Source organism: Lepisma saccharinum, chromosome 4 (assembly GCF_977018435.1).
Source record: "Lepisma saccharinum chromosome 4, izLepSacc3.1, whole genome shotgun sequence".
NCBI lineage: Eukaryota > Metazoa > Arthropoda > Insecta > Zygentoma > Lepismatidae > Lepisma > Lepisma saccharinum.
This window is the reverse complement of record NC_139232.1, coordinates 37224620-37239543: the sequence shown is the minus strand read 5'-3', so window position 1 is coordinate 37239543 and position 14924 is coordinate 37224620.

Sequence of the window (14924 nt, the reverse complement as noted above, 5' to 3'; positions counted from 1 at the left end):
CGAGACGGCACGAAGAGTCGTGGAGCACCTTAACGACTCGCTCGCCTTAGCGACTCTTCTCCTCACTGCGCCACTGGCCAAGTGCAACAAGTGCAGATGTTTTCACCCAATTTTCAAATTAATATTGACATTTTTCATTTGCTTGTTAAATTAAACTATTTCCCAGCAGAACGCACACGATAATACTCAAATAATTCGCCGCTCGGCGCTACGCACGTGAAGAGTTCGTCGTAGCATAAACAACCCAAGAGCAAATGCCGCCAGGTTGCGGAAAACTTAGCGCCGGTTGTCATGGCAACGGTGACGTCACCAGCGTTGGCCTTGAACGGGTGTCGCCTTTTAGGTGCAGCAGTTCTCTTGTCGGAGAAAACATTGCATCCAGTGGTTGCGGCAAAATCTTTGCGTTCTCGCGAGATCTTGTTCCGCGTGTGTGTTTCGCGCTTCCTATCGTGTGTTGTGTTCATGTGTTGAGCTGTGGTTTCTACAATAAACCCAGTAAATGACTTAGTGTGTAATTTGTTGCAGACACCATTTTCCAGATGGACGGATGAAGACAAAAAAGACGTTTTAAATTGTGGGCGGCCCACTGACATTCTTCAAATATCAGTTAAGCGAGGGAACAAAAAGGCAGGGAAATCGTACAACATTAAATTTAAAAGTTCCTGGTTTGTCGACTCTCCTTGGTTGTGTAGTAGTCGATATTTGCCATCGTTGTTCTGCTGGCTTTGTTTACTGTTTAGCAACAAATACGTACAATGTGTGGAATAAAGAAGGGTATAACGATTTTGTCAATATAACGCGTTCTCTGCATAAGCACAATGATTCGGTGGAACATTTAAAGTGTAAATTACAATTCAAAGTTTTTGAAAAAAACAGGAATACCATAGCAGATGCCCTTCAAGAAAATAGTAGGCTTTTAAATGTACGGTTCAATGAAAATGTAAGATTAAATAGGCTTTTCCTACAATTAATAGTTGACGCAACGCTGTATTTATGTAAACAAGAACTTGCGTTCAGGGGTCGCGACGAAAGCGTGTCTTCGTTTAATCGTGGGAATTTCAAGGAACTTGTTGCATTATTAATATCGAGAAGTTCGTTAGAAATACAGAACCATTACAAGAAAATAAAAAAACGTGTTCAGTGGTGACTCTAAGACATTACAAAACGAACTCATTGCATGCATTTCTGAGTACTTACAGGAATATGTTAGGAATGAAATTAAAGCTTCAGGTTTTTTTTTCTGTTCAAGTGGATGACACCACAGATATCTGCCAGATATCACAGTGCTCCATCATTGTGAGATATGTTAATGAACTGGTTGAACGATTTTTAGGTTTTTTTGACGTAAGTGCTGATAGGTCTGCGGAAACACTCTTTCATTTGTTAGACGGTGTATTGGAAGAGTTTGATTATGAACGTAAATTATTTGCGCAATGCTACGATGGGGCAAGTGTAATGTCAGGGCACTTAAACGGACTGCAGAAAAGAATTAAGGTTAAAGCACCTCAAGCAATGTTTGTCCATTGTTTAGCCCATCGGCTAAATATGGTTCTGAAACAAAGTTGCAATAGCAATTCAAAATGCCGCATATTTTTTGCGAGTATCAGTGGTTTTCCAATTTTTTTTTCACAAATCTTCCAAACGAACGCATGTTCTTGATTCAGTTTTGGCCAAAAGAATTCCAACTTTAACTGAGACGAGGTGGAGTTCCCATTCCAGTAGTGTTGCCCACGGGACGAGACGGGACAGGCTTTTAAAAATTCGAGACGAGACGAGATTGACCATGTGTCATAAGACAAACGAATATTTTCGAGACGAGACAGCATTTCCACGAGACTCCACGAGACGAGACAGGTCAAAGTCTTGTCTCGTGGGCAACACTACATTCCAGACTCATTCGTGTGATCATTGAAGACTGGGATAGGCTGAAACATGTATTTGAAATAATTATGGACGATCCAGAATCTGATGAAAAGGCCATTCGATCAAGCAAAGGTTTTCTTCATGAAATGAACAGTTTTCAGTTCACTTTCCTGGCCGTAGTTTTCAATGACATTTTTAGTATGACTGACGTTCTTTTCGATGTTCTTCAGAAAAGATCGTTGGACATCAGTTTCTGCGTGGCTAAAATCAAGAGTACGACTGATATTCTAACGGCAAGAAGGAACGAACAATATTTCGGTACATTGTTTGAAAACACAGCCAAACTCACGAGTGTGACTACCGGAAGAGAACAATCAGAAGTTTTCTTTAATTATAGAATCCTCTACTTTGAAATACTTGATAATATTTTGATGCAAATAAGTGTTCGGTTTCAAGACTGTGACAAATTGAAGTTCCTCTGTCTTGTAGACACATCGAAATTTCAGACACATTCCATTAATTTCCCCTCCGATGCACTATGCCAGCTACAACAGTGTCATCCCCAAATATTCAATAAGCCTCAGCGCCTTAAAAATGAGCTGTCTCTTTTTTACAATGATCATTTAAAGTACAAAAATTGCACACCTGAAGAAGTTCTTCATTCTTTGAGGGCAAATCGAGATGTATTCGAGGAAACTTACAAACTCTTCTCCCTGGTCGAAACAATACCCTCAACCAGTGCATCAGTGGAAAGGAGTTTCTCGTGCCTCAAGAGAATAAAAACCTACTCAAGAAGCGCTACATCACAGAACCGACTTTCATCTTTGGCGAACGTTTCAATCCAAAAGGAGCTCTTGAACGAACTTATTGAACGTCACCCCTTCCATGAAGACATTATCGAAAGATTTGCAGCCCTGAAAGATAGAAGGATCGATTTGAAACGTAGGTGAGTCAAGCATGATTCAGTTCAACTTACTATTTGTTTTTCATTGCCTATAAATGTACTTCTTCACCTGTTATTTTAGGCATCGTTCGTCGCGAGCTCTCTTACACAAGGCGCGGCGGCGGCAGTCTCGCCAGCAGACTGGATCTACAGTTTAAAGTGGGATCCACCCGCTCGCTCTCCGCGGATGGCTAACAGATGTGTTTAAGAAATTTATATCGCTCTTGAACATTGTCCATGTCCATCCCAGATAGTTGTTTGTTGTTCCACAGTCATTCAATATAAGTTTCTGCCAATATCATAATGTATGATCGAATTTCTATAATTATACGTATGTATTTTTTTTAATGTTGCTTTCTACTAGTAAAACACCTTAACACGTAGGCGCACCGCAGATGGCCAACAGCTGTTTATATCACTCGTGAACATGACCCATGTCCATCTTACGTAGTTGTTCCTAATTCTGCAGTCATTCAATAAAAGCTTTTTTGCAGTATCATGTACGATCAAATTTATGATTAAACTTCTATATTTATTCTTTAATGCTGTTTTCATTAGTAAAATATTTACACGTTAATGTTAATGAAATATTTCACGTCCTATGAAAACGATTTTGACGGACAATGTTTAAAGTTCACTTCATGCTCAGATAGTCTAATCGGGATTGAAGCTACATTTTAAACAGGGGTCTAAATTACTGGGCAAGGTGCCTCCACCGAGGATCGAATCCGAGACAGGAAGCGATTTCCTTACCAGGATTTAACAAGGAATGAAAGGATGGCTGAATAAAATAAATAAAACAAACTCCATGGTGCATGTTCTTTGTTAAGGTTTCTATGTTGGCCAGCTTGAAATAATCTTGGAGTGACAGATAAGTGGTGTCGCCCTCCTCAAAGTAAGCCTATTGACACCGAAAGTTCCGGGTTCGAACCCCAGCCCAGAGATGAGTGGTAATCTGTATTTAACCTCCTGTCAATTACTCTAATCCTCCGTCGTTGCCTTGTAACGATACCTGGTGGATCCCACTTTAAACTGTAGATCCAGTCCCGATTAGCTTATCTGTACGTAAAATTCATTCATCCTCGCTGTCAATACTAAGTAATTAGGTATAAAAGATGCATAAAATACAACAAAGCGTGTTAGGCAGTTAAAATATTAAAATTGAATTAATAAATTATAAAACATAATTACTCCATGCTAATTTATAAGAAATTATAGCATTTTGAAAAATGTTTGTTCCTTAATGGGAAAATAACTAGTAGCTTATTTCTTCTGTTCATTCTCATGTTAACAGATTTGTTTTCTTGGATAAATAAAATTGAATGTGTAAATTAAAAGGTTTACATGTGCACGAAGCGGAAGAGCAACTCGATCGGGTATCGTGGTGAGACAAGATGACTTGGCACATCGTTTCAACTCGTCAATGAGATTGCATATCTTGTTCGCGATTTGATTTCAAGTTAAAAACACCTGTCTGGTCTTGTTCGCTTATCGATTTCTAAAGCATAAATCGGTATCGTTACTCCAATGAGACGAGATTCTCGGACAGTACATTTTACACAGAGTGTCTCTCATCATCTCACCAACTTTGGAAGGGTTGGCCCTGTTTTCATTGCGATTTTGTAATGTCCTGCTACTTGTGAAACTGATTCACTTCCCACAATTTCAGTCGCCTCTGTGGAGGAGTGGTTAGAACAGTGCGCTAAGAGGAATCTCGGAATTGAGTGTCACTTCAACAATTTTTTTTTCTGATTCACCCTAATAGCATAGTGGTTAACGCTGTCATGTATTAAAATGGTTTGCGTGGCAAAAATTGTTATAAGTCCACTTTTATGCTCCAATAGGTTAATCGGGTCTCCCCAATGGCATAGTGATAACGTCGCCGGTAATCAAGGGGTACCGTGTTCAATACAAAGTGGAGGTTCGGATCCCACTTTAAACTGTAGGTCCGGTCCCGACTATCCTATCTGCACATAAAGTGGACTTAAACAATAACTACTCAAAATAGGCTAATCGGAATATTGTAATCAAGAGGTCTCTGCCTAACACCTTCCCAAAATTTTTACAAGATTCCCCTAATATTTTTTACTAACATTTAATTTCTTGTAATTTTAGCGCTAATTTTGTCTGGACATCATAACTGGGTATAGGCTTCCAGGGGCTTGACTTCCGGCGAAGAAACGCAATGGTTTGGCCGAATTTGAAACTACAAGACCAGGGACGTAGCTAGGTTGATCAGTTCGGAGGGGGGGGGGCAAAACTTAAGATTTTTTCTATTAAACCATTAAAAACTAACAAACTATTAATATACCACATAGGTCTATATATATAATCTTGTTGGAAGAGAACATTATTTTCTCCTGTAGCCCCCAAAAATTTACGGATATACACTCGCGAAATCCACGGCCATTATTCTGGAATCTAAATGCAGAATGAACTTATTAACTTAATGGCATCTAGACAGTCTTTAAAAATCCATGTATTTTCTCTTGTCAGATTTTTGAGACATCAAGAACAATGTCATTAGTCCTTACTCCTTAGAGATGTAAATTTGCTCGAAGAAAATTGAGAAGTAGAGACCCTCTTCCGTGGGTTTAAATATAAAAGGGTGCTCGTATCAAGTGTACGTACAAATATGACAACGGTGCGAAAATGAAATGTTTGTGTAATGAGTTCATGATAGGTATCCCATGTATATGTTTATACCAGAATCGAATCCGGCGGCCTTTATAGCAATTCGACACCCTTAACCACTATTAAAGTCCGCGCGTTCATTATATCCCCAGCGGTTAACAAAGGGAGCGGTACTCTTTGTTAAAAGAAACACCCAAGCTGGCGGTTTTCTTTTGAAGTAGAAGCAACAAACTGGAGTAGGAAAGCGATGTTGCCAAATTGAAGAAAGAGGAAAAGCAGAAGGAAATTGTAAGGAAAAAAGAAAAAGAAAGAGAAACAAGATTAAAGAATATGGAAAGAGAAAATAAATACAGATAAAGATTAAAAAGGAAGTGTTTAAGGGTATTATCGAAAAGGGGGGGGGGAGAAATATCCAACTCTTACATATTAGGCCTTAATTGACACCGGTGTTCGGGGGGATTCTGAATTAAACGTGTTAAATACTCAAATTTTTTTTTTTTTTATATGAGACATGCACGAGTTTTTTGTGGCTAGGGTTACAAGACGTCCGGTTTTTCCCGGACATGTCCTACATTTTAGCCTTATGTCTGGCGTCCAGAAGGAATTTGAAAAATATCATAAATGTCCTACATTTTGAGCGTCACATAATATTAATTAGGAAAATAGGTAACACAAAGAAATCATGCAAGTTACAAGTCTATGGACTACGCTTCCAAACTCAATAGTGAAATTTATTTTAATTCAGTCATTGAGTCATTGCCCAAAAAGAAAAAAAGTTTGTCCTGCTATTAAACAAACAGGAAAACGGAAGCACTTAATGAACAAAGTTTTGGGACCATTTTCTGATAACGTCACTGTTCAATGCCTGAGCAGAATTTCTTGTCTTAGGGTTTATACTGATGGAACAAGGTGTTGCCCATTCTTATTCAATATAATTTGATTGTAAAGCAGGGGTATAGAGAACAAAATTATTCAAGATGTCTGCCAGTCAAGAAAGTCATGGTAGTCAAGAAAAAGTAAAGAAATTAACAAGTAGGTCAAGAAGTCAATAAAAAGGCAATAAATTATTCTTGTGGTCAAGAATTTTTGCTATCACAATGACTGATTGGTTGATTTAGTTTATTAGAATGAAATTTTATGCACATATGACCAATCAGCATTGGGCATACATGCCCACACACAAATAACCACAGGCCAACCTAAGTACAAGGGCCATTAGGTTGGCATCAGGGAAAGCTTGTGAGAGCTATTTTCCCAGAAACTTATACCCCCCACCCCCAATTAGAATCATGGGTCATGTTTACCAACCAGTTGTCACTCATGGGAGGGGTAGAAATGCTTTATTTATAAAGAACCAACCATTGTTAGGCTAACAGTAGCCATTTTGGAGAACAAAAACCATGTGCTCCAAATCACATGTTTACTAAATCTTTTATTCTTTACTGAAAATCAGAGATAACACTCACCCATAGGTAAAATCATGCCTAATTTATTAAAAGTAAACTCATTTGCAATTATCTGGCATAATTAAGCCAGAAAAGCTGAAAAAACACTTTTGTTTATGCTTTTTAAGCAACTGATAACTCTGCCATCTGGTGGGAGAAAGTGGCAATTCTCCCAAAGACAAGGAAAGATCTCAAAGGACACCAGCTGGCCAATGAGAAGCCGTCAAGGCTGTGACGTCACAGAGGAAACTTTCAGATGGCCTATTGTGTTCTGAGCTTGCTAGTCAAGCTCACTTGTATTACAGACCCACCTGAGAGCAGGTCAGCTTGGAAGTTGCTGGTAAAATCCAGTGTGAGAATGGCCACCTGTGCCAACAACAAAGGATACATAAAGGGAAAAAGGATCTAAGGTCCTGTTACAGTAAACACAGGCCTAAGTGTGTGTGACCAAGTGGGATATTGTGTCCACAAGTGCAGTTAAGGATCCCAGTGAAAATTCAGCAAAATAGCGAGTTTTGTGTCCCTCATCCCATGTGGAAATCCAGACCACATGGTCGGCAGAACTGACGCCATAGAAGCATCCATAGGATATCAAAGAATATCCAAGTTGTTCTTAGCCATCCTTCCAAGAAAAGCCAGGAAAATTCATTTATCACCCCCCAAAGCCTTTGTTACACCAAGGAAGCACATAATAGTAATTTTTTAGTGTGGTATACCACAAATTTGTCCATGTGTCGGGATGTGGCAATAAAGAGTGAAACAGCGTGTGTAAAGCCCCAGGTATGAGTGATATAGTGTGAAAACGGCTGATATGTAAGTACAAAATCTTTTGTATATCTTTTTTGTGTCTTGTACAGTGAAGTGCTCATGTTTGGTGGCAGCTATGTCATAAGCGGTGTTCTTTTCAATGAATAAATATGTCGTTTAAAGGTGTCTGACCTTCTATCATTTTAGTGAATCATAAGCCTATTAACCCCTCCTCTAGTTACCGATTATTAAAGTTAGGCTAAAGTTCGTCTGTTGCTTAACAGATATCTCAGGGGATATCTGTTACTATACGGAACACCACACGTGGAATAGGGTCTGCGTGTGGCCGCGTAAAGCGTGGTTCTCTTTTGTTTTTGTTGTTTTTGATATATTATATATTTAAAGTTAACCTTTTGTAAAACCAACTTTAAAGCAACATAATATAAGCAAACCCCCAATCCAACAGAAACCAATTCTCCCCTTATACGAGATTATGAGACTCAGAGGTAGCAGATTCACTACAATGGATACAAGGTCAAAGTCACTAGAACGGCCAGCCGGCCATATGTCATCCCCCAGTGGTAGTGGAGACTCCCAACTAGCCTTAATTATAGCCATGCTCAAAGACCAAGGGCAAAAGATTGACAATCAGGGGCAAAAAATTGATAGTCAGGGACAAAAGATTGACAATCAGGGGCAAAAAATTGATAGTCAGGGACAAAAGCTTGACAGTCAGGGAAGGGAAATCGTCCAGGCATCAGCAGAGATGCATAGGAAACTGGAGGCTGTTCGTATGGAGTTCCAGGCTAGACTGGACTCCATCCACAACGTAACGACAAAAACTTCCGAAGCACTGGTTAGGTCCGTATCGTCAAATACCGACAGGATCAGTAACGTAGAAATCAGATGTAACGAGCTGGAAAAACAGGTCAATAGGGACTATGTCCAGCTATCTGAACAAGTTAGTGAATTGAGGGAAATAGTGCAAGGGGTAAATGGCACAGACAACCAGACCATCGTAGCACAACTCCGAGGCAGGTTAGATGCCCTGGAGGACACTTGCAGGGAAATTGCCCGCAGTGATAGTACCATCGCCATAGAAGATAGAATTCTTGAGCGATTGAGGAGGGAGATGCAGAACTGTATGGTTAAAGAACCTAGTTCGCACAATAGCATCTCCGAGGGTCAGAGTGTTCCGCAGCCCGCCTTTCCGCTATCAGACAATAGTGAGGAGGATCGGGCAACCGAACAGGCTAAAGATAGTGCAGCCCTCACGAAAATTTTGGCGTGCCTAGAGGGGTTGGAGAGGTACATTACTAAATCACCTGCTCCGGTAAACCCATGCACCAAGCCAAGTCCTCACCCAAGTAAAGAGTCTGCCGTCGGAGCCACCAACCACTTGCACAAGGTTCCCGAAGTCACTAGCAGAGGTCCAATGTCAGATCATAGTAGTGGGTATTCCTCCCCCCAAAGGTACCATGCTTCACATAACTTCTCGGAATCCTCATCCGGAGGTTCGGACACAGAATTCCGAAGCCAAAGGAAAAGGAAAAACCGAAGAAGGGGTAAAAGTGCACCCAGGGTTAGGTTCTCAGACCTAAAACAACTGCCCACGTTTAGCGGTCAGGGAAATAATCTGGCCTCTGATTTCCTACAAGAATTTGAGAGGGATCTTGATCTTCTAGAAATAGATCTAGAGGATGCCCTTAAAATAGTGTCGTATAGTCTGCGGGACGAGGCACGCCAGTGGTTCGAAAGGAACGAACACAAGTTCCGATCGTATGTGGACTTTAAGAAACAGTTCCTGAAGTATTTTCAAGGTGATGGGTGGAGGGCTTCCTCATTATCAAAAGCCCTTAATGGCAAATATAACCCTAACCTACATAGATCAATGCATAAATATTTTTGGAAACAGGTGAAGATGTTTAGACTGGCCTTACCAGAAATTGCAGATCACCAGATTTTTACACATGTCATCCAACAGCTGCCACGTAGCTTAAGGGATCAGCTAGTCCTAGCCCCCTTTACCTCTTTACAGGCAGTGGCCAATTCCATACTCAGGTATGAAAGTGTACAGGCGCCACAAAACCCTGAGAGGGATAGCACAAGGCATGCACGACTTCCATATGGGAGAACCACCCCTCACGTCAACCAGACGTACGTGAGTCGTGGGAAGGATGACACAAGTGGTCCATCAGATCCCGATAAAGCATACAGTAACCAGTACAGGCGTAGGGATAAGAATAGGTTTAAGGAACCCATCAGCGGGAAAAAAGGTAAAGGACCAAGAAAGGGTATAGAACCCCAGGGTAGGAGTTCGTTAAGACCTCTCGGGTCCACAGAGCATATAGCTGAGGTGCATTCCGAAAGCCACAGTCAGGGAAACTAGATAGGCAACGTCCTGAAGTGGGGAGGGGCGATGCCGAACCTAGATTAAGCCCACCATGTTCAACCCAGTGTGATCATCATCCAATCATTAAGGCCCATCAAGCCATTGGAGATTCAATGTTGTCTAGGCTAGCTCAAAACAAGTTTGGTTACCCAGTCCAAAGGGACTATGACGGTAGATACCATGTAGGGCTATGTAAGTCGGGACAATCCTCTAGCCAGCTGCTCAGTGAACTCCGTCGTACTAAAAGTGTGCACGATAAAGTAGTGTTGATGATTGCAACAAATGACATGCTCCGAGGGGAAGACAGCGACCGAGTGCTGCGGAACCTCGAGTGCATAGTAGGGGTTCTTAAGAGGAAGGGTGCCAAGAAGGTAATCATTCTGACACCTCCACCAATTCCCAGACTAGCTAAGGAAAATAGAGCTAAGTTCTGGGCAGGGTATGATTCTCTCATAGGTAAAATTACCTCACTGGATAACAAAGGTAATATAAGAGTGCTTGATGTTTTTTCCAAGTTTACTCACCAGGGTCAAGAATTAAATATGTCTTTATTTGAGGAAACCATGGGGTATGGCAGTTACAAAAGGCCTGACCTGGTTCACCTCAGTCCCAGGGGTATGGACGTAATTCTCAAGGCGTTAGATGAAGTACGGTGGTTTACCCAGCATCAGCCAGAGACCAACAAACGTCAGTCACCTCAACAATGGGAGGATGTAGATGCCATAATGCCATACACCCCACCCACGGGAAACTAGCCAACGCTGCTCTCGTAGGAAGTAATGGTGGCGAGGGTAAAGTAAATCCCCATAGATTAATAAATGTTCCATTCTGTAACAGGGACGACAGTGTGTCTATAGAAAAGGAACTGGTTAGGGATAATTGTAACAGTGTAGTACCCATTAATAATTTGTATTAGCCAAGTAACGTGCAATATTTTTAATGTTATACATTGTGTCAATGGTAGAATTATAAGTAATCAACATGTAAATAACATGAAGATATGGAGATGTAGTCCCAAAGTATACAACCTGTACATCGACAAGCTCAAACTATTACATCCCGATTTAGCATCCAAAGTGCCTCAAAAATGCTAAGCAAAGTTGTGGATGGAGTTCAGTTCTGTCTGAATACAGAACAGCAGTTGTAAATAGTATATGGGACCTATATTTCATTTTTGTGCATTTTATATACTGTCAATGTTCTAATATATCCTATATTTAGAGTATTTCACATTTATGTTGTCCTATTTGAGGGTAGGGTAAGAAATATATCTCAGAGCTAAAAAATGCCAAAACAAAATTAGTAAACATCTCCACTACCACCATGTTTGAGTAGGCCAAAGGTAAATGTCGACACAACCAAGGTACAGCCAAAGCCAAACATGGGAATTCACCACCAACACAGCCAAATTGTGTAAGTAATGGGGCAAGTGATAGTGTGCAGTGACCCATCACAAGTGTGCCACCATCCCAAAACACACAGGCTTAGAGGTGAAGTGCGATACATCGCAAGCAAGATGTTGGGAACTATCCACCATGCCCCCTGAGGCACAGGAAGCATGGGGAGTGTCCGAATAGTGGTGGATACCCATAGTGCGCATTGTGTAAGTGCGCATAGACAAGTGATATCCGAACCTACGTATAAATAAAGTCCAATGTGTGTATGCAGACTTAGGTACGCAATTACAGTGTTCAAGGGCTTCTTTATATAAATGTGTCTCTTTGGACTAAGTGCTGAAAGGGTAGAGTAATCCATTCCCTTCAAGGCGAAGAGAACAAACAGTCTTACAAATTACGTACGGTGACCAAAGTATCTTATATATATATATGTACATCTATATAAATTCTTTATCATAATGGGTATTCATGACTCAAGACACCCAAGAACTTTAATAGGGATAGGAATGGAGTAGGAGGCAGAAACTCTGTCCTCAATGTATTACAAATATTTTTAATATGTATATTTCCAAGAGTGCATCAATGTAGATGTGTATTTCAAGTATGGTAATTTTCAACATGTCTATTACAGGGTTATATTAATGTCAATATGCAAGACTATTTCAAGTGTTTCTTTTAACAGAATATGTGTAATTTAATTTTATATAGCCGTGAATATTTATTTTTGTGTGTGTTTGCATAATAGTGTTTAAGGTTAGTGAGGATAAAGAAAAACGAATCGCTTCTCGAATCCTTTTTCTTTTTCCCGAGGGGCCGGGATATGTATGACCAATCAGCATTGGGCATACATGCCCACACACAAATAACCACAGGCCAACCTAAGTACAAGGGCCATTAGGTTGGCATCAGGGAAAGCTTGTGAGAGCTATTTTCCCAGAAACTTATACCCCCCACCCCCAATTAGAATCATGGGTCATGTTTACCAACCAGTTGTCACTCATGGGAGGGGTAGAAATGCTTTATTTATAAAGAACCAACCATTGTTAGGCTAACAGTAGCCATTTTGGAGAACAAAAACCATGTGCTCCAAATCACATGTTTACTAAATCTTTTATTCTTTACTGAAAATCAGAGATAACACTCACCCATAGGTAAAATCATGCCTAATTTATTAAAAGTAAACTCATTTGCAATTATCTGGCATAATTAAGCCAGAAAAGCTGAAAAAACACTTTTGTTTATGCTTTTTAAGCAACTGATAACTCTGCCATCTGGTGGGAGAAAGTGGCAATTCTCCCAAAGACAAGGAAAGATCTCAAAGGACACCAGCTGGCCAATGAGAAGCCGTCAAGGCTGTGACGTCACAGAGGAAACTTTCAGATGGCCTATTGTGTTCTGAGCTTGCTAGTCAAGCTCACTTGTATTACAGACCCACCTGAGAGCAGGTCAGCTTGGAAGTTGCTGGTAAAATCCAGTGTGAGAATGGCCACCTGTGCCAACAACAAAGGATACATAAAGGGAAAAAGGATCTAAGGTCCTGTTACAGTAAACACAGGCCTAAGTGTGTGTGACCAAGTGGGATATTGTGTCCACAAGTGCATTTAAGGATCCCAGTGAAAATTCAGCAAAATAGCGAGTTTTGTGTCCCTCATCCCATGTGGAAATCCAGACCACATGGTCGGCAGAACTGACGCCATAGAAGCATCCATAGGATATCAAAGAATATCCAAGTTGTTCTTAGCCATCCTTCCAAGAAAAGCCAGGAAAATTCATTTATCACCCCCAAAGCCTTTGTTACACCAAGGAAGCACATAATAGTAATTTTTTAGTGTGGTATACCACAAATTTGTCCATGTGTCGGGATGTGGCAATAAAGAGTGAAACAGCGTGTGTAAAGCCCCAGGTATGAGTGATATAGTGTGAAAACGGCTGATATGTAAGTACAAAATCTTTTGTATATCTTTTTTGTGTCTTGTACAGTGAAGTGCTCATGTTTGGTGGCAGCTATGTCATAAGCGGTGTTCTTTTCAATGAATAAATATGTCGTTTAAAGGTGTCTGACCTTCTATCATTTTAGTGAATCATAAGCCTATTAACCCCTCCTCTAGTTACCGATTATTAAAGTTAGGCTAAAGTTCGTCTGTTGCTTAACAGATATCTCAGGGGATATCTGTTACTATACGGAACACCACACGTGGAATAGGGTCTGCGTGTGGCCGCGTAAAGCGTGGTTCTCTTTTGTTTTTGTTGTTTTTGATATATTATATATTTAAAGTTAACCTTTTGTAAAACCAACTTTAAAGCAACATAATATAAGCAAACCCCCAATCCAACAGAAACCAATTCTCCCCTTATACACACATCTAGTTTCTTAAAAGTAATCTTCTTTGCGCGTGCAAAACTGAATATATGAAGGCAATAGAAACAACAAAGTTCTCCGCGCTCTAGTCTTTCAAGGATCGATCCCTGGTGGAACTCCAAAATTTCTGAGATGGCCTAACATCAAGAGGACAATTGAGAAGCTACTTGAAATCAATATGTAAGCGAATTCCACTCTCAAGACTAGATGGGACTCGATGTGATGACCACGCGTCACCGAATGGAAAAACACTTCGGAGTCTTTGTCCTTCAAAATTAATTTTACTGAATAACTGTAGTTTTCTTTAGAGTACCTAAACATGGCTTTTTTTTGCGCAGTACAATGTTGTTTTCTTTCACCCTACTTTTATAGTTTTTCATTCAAAGGATTCCACTCCCGAAGCATGAGCATGACGCACTACGAAACCAGAGGTCCAAGGTTTGGACCTTGGACAGGTGTGGTTGCATTATGTCTCGGATTGCTATTCCTTCGGATCATCATTAAATCTCATCGTCGCATTTAATCCAAGAGGTAGAAAAGCGGCGTAAAATAACGAAATAGAAATTATTGATTGACTTGGTTCATTTTATTTCACTTTTCTGACACTTTTTGGCTAATCGTGACGATGAGAATGAGTTAAGATTAACTTGATGAAAGGGCCATCTCAAACAAGACACATTCTCAGGCCGGAATTCGAACACGGGACATTCTGCTTCGTAGCGTAACCTGATAACCACTGCACCACGGAGTTGTCGGCCCAAATAGAAATGAAAATTAGAAAATGCCGTCTTGAATTTGCAGGAACCGAGTTCACCAGCAAGGCCAAAAGATTTTCGCTCCCACTAGGATAGGCAAATAACAGAAAATGCTTGATAAGTAATTTGGCTCTCCATATTTCATGATATTATTGTTACGGGCTGCTAATTTAATAACTAACTAATTAACTCAATTAACTCAACTGAACTGAGCTTAGCAACGCAACAACGAAGAATCTCTCGCCTCACCTGCTGGGCGAATAAAACACTACATAAATTATAATACGGTCAGGATAAGTGCCTAACAGTCGGAGTTACCAAGAATAAACCTAGGAGGATTTGATTTTAAATACCTGAAATGACGTTACATAATACCACGGTGTTTCTGA